The sequence below is a fragment of the Quercus lobata genome, chromosome 1 (assembly GCF_001633185.2).
Source record: "Quercus lobata isolate SW786 chromosome 1, ValleyOak3.0 Primary Assembly, whole genome shotgun sequence".
Lineage (NCBI taxonomy): Eukaryota > Viridiplantae > Streptophyta > Magnoliopsida > Fagales > Fagaceae > Quercus > Quercus lobata.
In genome coordinates this window covers 46,728,047-46,735,489 of record NC_044904.1, presented here as the reverse complement: position 1 = coordinate 46,735,489, position 7,443 = coordinate 46,728,047, and positions in this window count along the sequence as shown.

Sequence of the window (7,443 nt, the reverse complement as noted above, 5' to 3'; positions counted from 1 at the left end):
TATGCGATGGAAATTAAATTGACACAGCGATTTGTTTACGAATAGGGAAATTCAACACAGCAAAAACCTCCACCGGGTGATTTTAAGGTCACCACTTCCAAGAATCTACTATTATCAAAACAAGTGGTTACAAGTAAAGGAATCCCAGTACCTTATACCAACCTACAATTGAACCCTTAACCCAATACCCAATTGAACTTGTTCTATAGTGACAATCTCTCCTTGTAATGCATGGCTCCCAGTACGCGACTTCAATCACCAACTAGAGAAGGTTGTTGGCTGCAAAGTTCTTCAGTTCATCATATGATGAAGATCAAGAAGCTCATTGGTTATAAAACCCTACGGTGCACAAACACAGCAGTTTCTTCACAAGAAAGATGAACTAGGGAAAATTCTGTCTCCAGTCACAATTTGCTTAAACAAACTTTGCTCAACACTTGTGCAACTTGTGTCACCTTTGACAGCCCTTAAAATAATCATTTTATATGTCTAGGGTTATGAGAAAAGAAAACCCAAACATACAATCACAGATTGAATGAAAAACAGTCCTGAAAAACTAAACTTCAAAAACTTCGACAGATAGGTATCTGTCGAGCCACGGGCTAAAACAGCTCTTCAAGGATCGATAGATTGCTAGCTTTCGAATTTTAATGAACAGTACTTTTCACACTTGAACCTTGGACAGACTAGCATGGTTTTAACGCTTGAACTTGAAACCTTGTTTCTTGAAGTATTAAACACATCCTAGATCTACCCAAATACAAATAAAGTGCATTTTGTCAATGGATTAGCCAATTATATAAAATAGTGACATATGTTCCTAAGAAGTGAATTACATATGTCCTAACAACAGCTTGCACCTTGAAACAGTTTGGACGAATGTGCCCAGACTTTCCACAAAAATGACAAACCCATGCAGGTCTATCATGCACCTTGTCCTTAGGAGGGTTAGAAGAAGTCTTAGGTTTAGACTCTTCAAGATCAACCCTAATCTTACTAGGATGAGTAACTTCTGCTTGTTTGACAATCTCACTCACAGGAGGCTCAAAAGAAGAAACAAAATTTGTGGAATGAGTCTTAGAAACAGTGATGCTATCTTCAAAACCTAGACCAGTTTTGTCTAAGAAAGACTTCTAAATATTAAGCATGTGTTCAAGTTTGGAACTAGCAGTCCTATTTGTTTGTTCTCTAGCAACAGATAATTCAAGTTCCAAATTTCTAACTTTATCAAGGAACAACATGTTCTTAGTCTTCACCTTATCAAGCAATTCATTAGCATCAAACAATTTCAAGAGCAAATTCTTCTTATCAAGTTCAAGAGAAGCAATTTTCTGTAAGCCTAAATCAACATTCATAGCATCCTTTACAGCAACCTTGCAAAGCTTATTATAGGCTTCTTGCAAATCAGCATTCTCAGAGAGTTCCCCATCAGAAGGGTTCTTATCAGCCACAACACTTTCATCAACTACAGCAGTAGTTGTGAAAGCAATGAAGTTTCCATCCTCATCACTACCAGACTCATTATCAGAAACTTCATCATCACTAAGGGTTACAATCATAGTCTTACCCTTTGATCTCAGGAATGTAGGACATTCTGATTTCACATAACCATACCCTTGACAACCAAAACATTGTTAACCCATAGAATTATTAGAGGTTTAACCAACTATCTCTTTAGGTTTTTCATTATTGTTTAGCTTAGTGGGTTCATTCCTCCTGAAATTTCTAAGTTCAACATTGTTTTTACCTCTTGCCCTTCTATTATTGTTCCTAAGAAAGTTTCTAAAGTTCTTGGCAAGATATGCAATCTCTGTAGTAGAGAGCTCATCATCAAATCCATTCACATCAACAGACTTAAGAGCCATTGATTTGGATTTTATTGTCTTAGGTAGGTCTAACTCATAGGACTGAAGAGATTCTACAAGTTTATTAAGAGGGATGGAGTCCACATCCTTGCTTTCAGTAATGACAGTCACTTTGGGTCTAAAGTCCTCAGTCAAAGATCTAAGAATCTTCCTAACAATTTTAGGTTGATCATAGCTTTCACCCAAATTATAAGAAAAGTTAACAATATAATTCAATTTCGCATAGAATTCATCAAAGCATTCATCATCAAACATTCGAATACTTTCAAATCTATAAGTTAACTACTGTAGTTTGTTAATCTTAACTACCTTTGTGCCTTCATGCACAGTTTGGAGAATATTCCAAGCAGTATGAGCAACCTCAACATTAGAGATTCTCTTAAATTCTTCCAGAGAAATAGCATTAAAAATAGCATTCATGGTTTTGCTATTAAAAGCGGCTGCTTCTTTCTGAGAAGTTTGCCACTCACTAACAGGAGTAGTGGGCTTCTCCCATCCGTATTCAATGGAATTTCAAACTCTCTCATCAATAGATTTCAGGAATGTTTTTATCGTTACTTTCCAGTAAGCATAGCTGTTCCCATTAAAGTGAGGTGGGATCACAAGAGAGTGACCGTGTTCCATGACAGTAGGGATCAAGGATCAAGGATCAACTCTTAGATCAAATGATATAAATGTTAGAGTTAACCAACTCTGATACCACTTGTACATTTTTAGGCCCCTTAAAACATAAATAGATTAACCTAATTATTTAGCTAAGTGATTAACTTAGGTAAATTATTCAGATCTAGGTTAACACAGATAAATCATATCATTGAAGCAGTGCGGAAAATAAATAGCACAAACAATATGATAACCTAGGAAAACCAAACCGATAAAAAAACTGGGGAGGATTTAATTTAGTAATCCTCAAGGTAAAACAGATCCACTATGAAAGAATTAAAGTTTACACAATAGCGAATTGAAGTTTAATCTAGTGTCTTATTTATTTTCTTTTGATCCCACTCCAAGCCACATACTAAATCTCAATTGAAATGGTCTAAAAGGCTAACCTAATTAGATAATCAGTTACAATGAGAGAAACATATAGAATTTTGTAAGAGAATGAAATGGTTTGTATGAGAGTGTTGGACACTCTCTTGTTCTCCCTTGAACACACACATATAAACTAATTGAGAAACCACACTTCTTGGGCACAAGTGGAATTAGAGTGAAGATTAAAAGTATTCCTGAGTACTTCTAAGCTTTGGTTTTGAATTTCACTGCACCAAGGTACACTCTCTTGTTCTTACATTCTGAAATTTACATAGCATATGCTATCAATTACGAATGAAGTAGATCCATTAATTTTCCGCTGCGTATATTTTTTATGCAATATAAACATTTGTTTTTCCAACATGCTCATCATAGAACGAACCATATCTAATAAGGTTCTATTTCTACTTTTAGCTATACTGTTATGTTGAGGTGTGGCAAAGGGAGTCAATTGAGAAATAATCTCATTTTCTTTTAGATATTCCTTAAATTGATCCAAGAGGTATTCTCCTCCTCTGTTAGAGCAAAGGACTTTTATGCACTTTCCAGCTTGTTTCTCAACCTTATTATGAAATTCTTTGAACTTTTCAAAGGATTTAGATTTATATTTCATTAGGTACAAATAACCATACCTAGAATAATCATCAATAAAAGTAATGAAGTAATAGAACCACCTCTTGCCATGTGATTCATAGGACCACAAACATCAGTGTGTATTAATCCTAATACATCAGTGGCTCTAGCTCCCTTTCCTCTGTAAAGGCACTTTTGGTCATTTTCCCTTGTAAGTAAGGCTCACAAATTGGATAATGCTCTACCTTCAAAAGATTCAATGGCCCATCCCTTACCAATCTAATGATTCAGTCAATATTGATATAACCAAGCCTTAAGTGCCACAAATATGTAGAATTAACAGCTCTTTTTCTTTTAAGAGATAACACACTGGCAGTAATATCATTCTTTTAGGTGGTATGGACTGTGACAATCACACCGGAGGGGTGGGGGGGGGGGAGTGAGCAGGTATATATATACATACATCATGCACAATGCAAGCACACAAAGCAGGAAAGTAAATGCCTACATCCCTAGAGCATGGCCCAAAATATAGGTGCAGGAAAGTAAATAGGGGTTGTCATACTCTAGAGATGAGGACAAATGGTACACAGCATGATATACCTAATACAAACCATCTAGGGGAGAAATGGAGGAGGAAGGAAAGGGTTTAAAAGAGTACATAACCAAAGGAGAGAAGCTAAATTCCTAAACCTACTGACTACAGCCGGTTGACCACATGCTCGCATCCGCATCCCTTTTGCTTGCGCCTGGGAAACCGTGCCTTAGCTCTATGTGTATACATGCAAAGGCAGAGACAAGAAACCAACAGACAAGCAATGGTAGGAAAAAATGCAAAAAGTATATGAAATGGCATAAAACAAATTAGCGTGATAGACATGGCAAGCATAGCAGGAAAGCAAGCAAACAAGCAAGAAAATGAACAAAAGGTGGTGTCCATAAGGGAAAAATGTAGGTTTGGATCGAATGTCCACAACTTCATTATGTTGAAGCATGGACGACACACTAGCAAGCAAGACTCATGCATGGACATGTAAGCAAGCATGTAAAGATGCATATAAAGCCAACGGGTGGCACAAACAAGCATGGCAAGCATACTGAGCGGAAAAGGGGAAAGGTATGCACGAAGCAACCGGAATCATGGCGATGCCTCCTAAGTGGTTACACCCAAACAAGGCCTAGGACAAGAGAGGCTAACACAAGCATAAAGCATAGAAGCAAGCAAGCATAGACATGCAAAATGAGTGATCCAAACCCTTTGATATGGGCCAAGGTGTATGGACGATGACAAAGACCATAGGGTCTAGGTTGGGTCCGAACCAATAGGCCAAAACACAAGAAAAAAAGATAAAGCGACAAAAGGGCTACAATAGCACATGGCATGACAAACATAGCCTAGGTCTAGGCACGTGAACATGGCATAGAGCACACAAGCACGTGGAAAATAACATGAAACATGTAGGGAGCATAGATCCAAACACACAAGCATGTGGAAGCATAGATATAGGCATATAGGCATAGAAACATGCATGTAGACATATAGAAACTTAGCGCATAGACGTGAAAGGACATGAATCCAAGCATACAAGCATGTGAAGACTCGGATATAGGCATAGGAGCATAGAACGTGCATACAAACATATAGATCTAAGCAATACATAACCATAGACATGATATCAACCATGTGAGCATGTAACCCTAACATCAACATAGAGCAAAAAGAGGAATAAAACATAGAAAAACATGGTATAAAACCCTAAGCATATAGATTTAAACATATGAACATGTGGGAACATAGACCTAAGCACGAAACATGGCATAAGCCATAACAACAAAGAGATTTAAGCTAGAAACACAAATAAAGCAAGAAACATGCTAAAGAAATCAATAAATCATGTTATTCAAGAAAAAAGAGCAAGATAAATGCTAGGAAAAGATTTAGAAGGTTAGGGATGTGGATGATAGCTAAAAAAGCTACATCTACACCCCTAAACCCCAAATCCAAAGTGTAGAACCAAGGAAATGAAGAATGGGTATAAGAAAAATACCTTGTGTTGTTGGTGAAGAGAGAAGAATCAAGAGGATTTGATGTGTTTTTTGGGTTTTTTGTGTGTGTGTTTTGGTGTTTGGAAGAGACAAAAACCTGTAGAGAAACCAGGCAGAGAGTAGAAAATAATAAAAATCTCTTCCCCCTTCGGTCTGTAAAAAGGTATGGAACTTGGAAATCCCTGGAAAAATCTCTTCCGGAAAAATCCTAACCCCCTTTTTCTAAAAAGGTATGGAACTTAGAAATCCAATGGTCGGATCAAAAGTTATGGCTTTCGGAAGCTAGCGGTGCATCAATCGGTGCATTATCCCGATTTTCATGATATCTCGGCCATTCTAACTCTGATTTCGACCCATGAATAGTCGTTGGAATGAGAATTTGATAATCTTCGTAATGGCTTTGGTTTCAACCCGTTCTGATAGCCAGATCAAAATTAGGGTTTTTGGGCCCACCCGAGATCGACTTCGAATCAAACTTGGTCAAATTTGTTAAAATTCTCGGAGAAGCTTGGGTTTGATGTAAAACTATGAAAATTTTCATTTTGTGAGAGTTTCGACCTCATTTAACCTTTGGTCCAATCTAGGGTTGACCAAGGGCATTTTGGTAATTTTAGCTAAAAAAGGCACTTTAGGTGCTTCGGTGCCCGAATGGGTCGTGCCACGTTGTTCTAGATGTTCTCGTGGCCCCATGGAGAAAAAAATTATATTTTGGATTTTTCGGGGTCCGGCACACAAATCAAAGACGAACAAAATACAGTATCAACAAAGGGTATGAAGGACCAAATTATCCTGATGACATATTTGGGGCACCATGTTCTTAGAAAAATTAAGTGCCCAATATGAGAAGACATCAAAGAGAAACTGAAAAGGTAAATGAGGGAGAGCATTTGAAGGAGCAAGTTACAGATAAAGGGAAGAAACCAAAAGCTGCTGTCAATGATCAAGCTCTTGATGCTGATGACTGGGTTAAAAAAGCTCTTAATGATGATGACACTAGGAGCATTAACAATTCTGAGGATGAGGATGAGGATGAAAGGGTAAGATGTCTAGAGTTCAATGAGAAGACTGGCATGAGTAACCCTCAATTATGCAAGGGTATGAAGTTTCCAAATGGGAAGGTCTTTAGGGCTACCTTGAGGGAATACGCAGTGAAAAAGCCTGTGGACATTAAGTTTAAGCTTAACAAAAATACCAAAGTTTCTGTTCACTACAAGTATAAATGCGATTGGAAGGTATATGCATCACAGATTTCAGGGGAGTTAACCTTCCAGATAAAGACCATGGTTCCAACTTGTACATGTGGGAGACATTCAAGCATAGTCGGGTCACTTCTACATATGTCGCTAGGAAGTACTTGGATGATTTCAACAAAAACCCTAATTGGGTAATTTCTGGTGTGAAGCATCGAGTTATGCAAGATGTGTCTATGGACTTGAGCATCAATTGAGTAATGCAGAGAGTTCATACTAGGTGATGAGAGGTTGCAGTATGAGAAGTTTAGGGGCTATGCTGAGATGATTAAAGTAATTGATGTGGGGAGTAAAGTGATTCTACAAATTGAGATTACTGAACCTAACACTTAACCCAAGTTCAAGAGGCTATATGTGAGATACAATGCACAGAAAGTTGGATTCTTGGGGGGGTGCAGGCCACTTGTAGGATTAGATGCTTGCCATTTGAAGGGCAAGTTTAGTGGACATATATTATCAGCAACTGCAAGGGATGGGAATGACAATATTTTCCCTGTTGCATTAAGTTTAGTTGAGGAAGAAAACAAGGATTCATAGGTGTGGTTTTTACAAACATTTGTAGATGATATTGGGAGGCCAGATGAGTTGAATTTGGTGTTCATTTCAGATAGGCAAAAGGTAATACAATTCACTTGCTTTTTGAGATTTTTGTTTGTTCTTAGTCATTACATTTC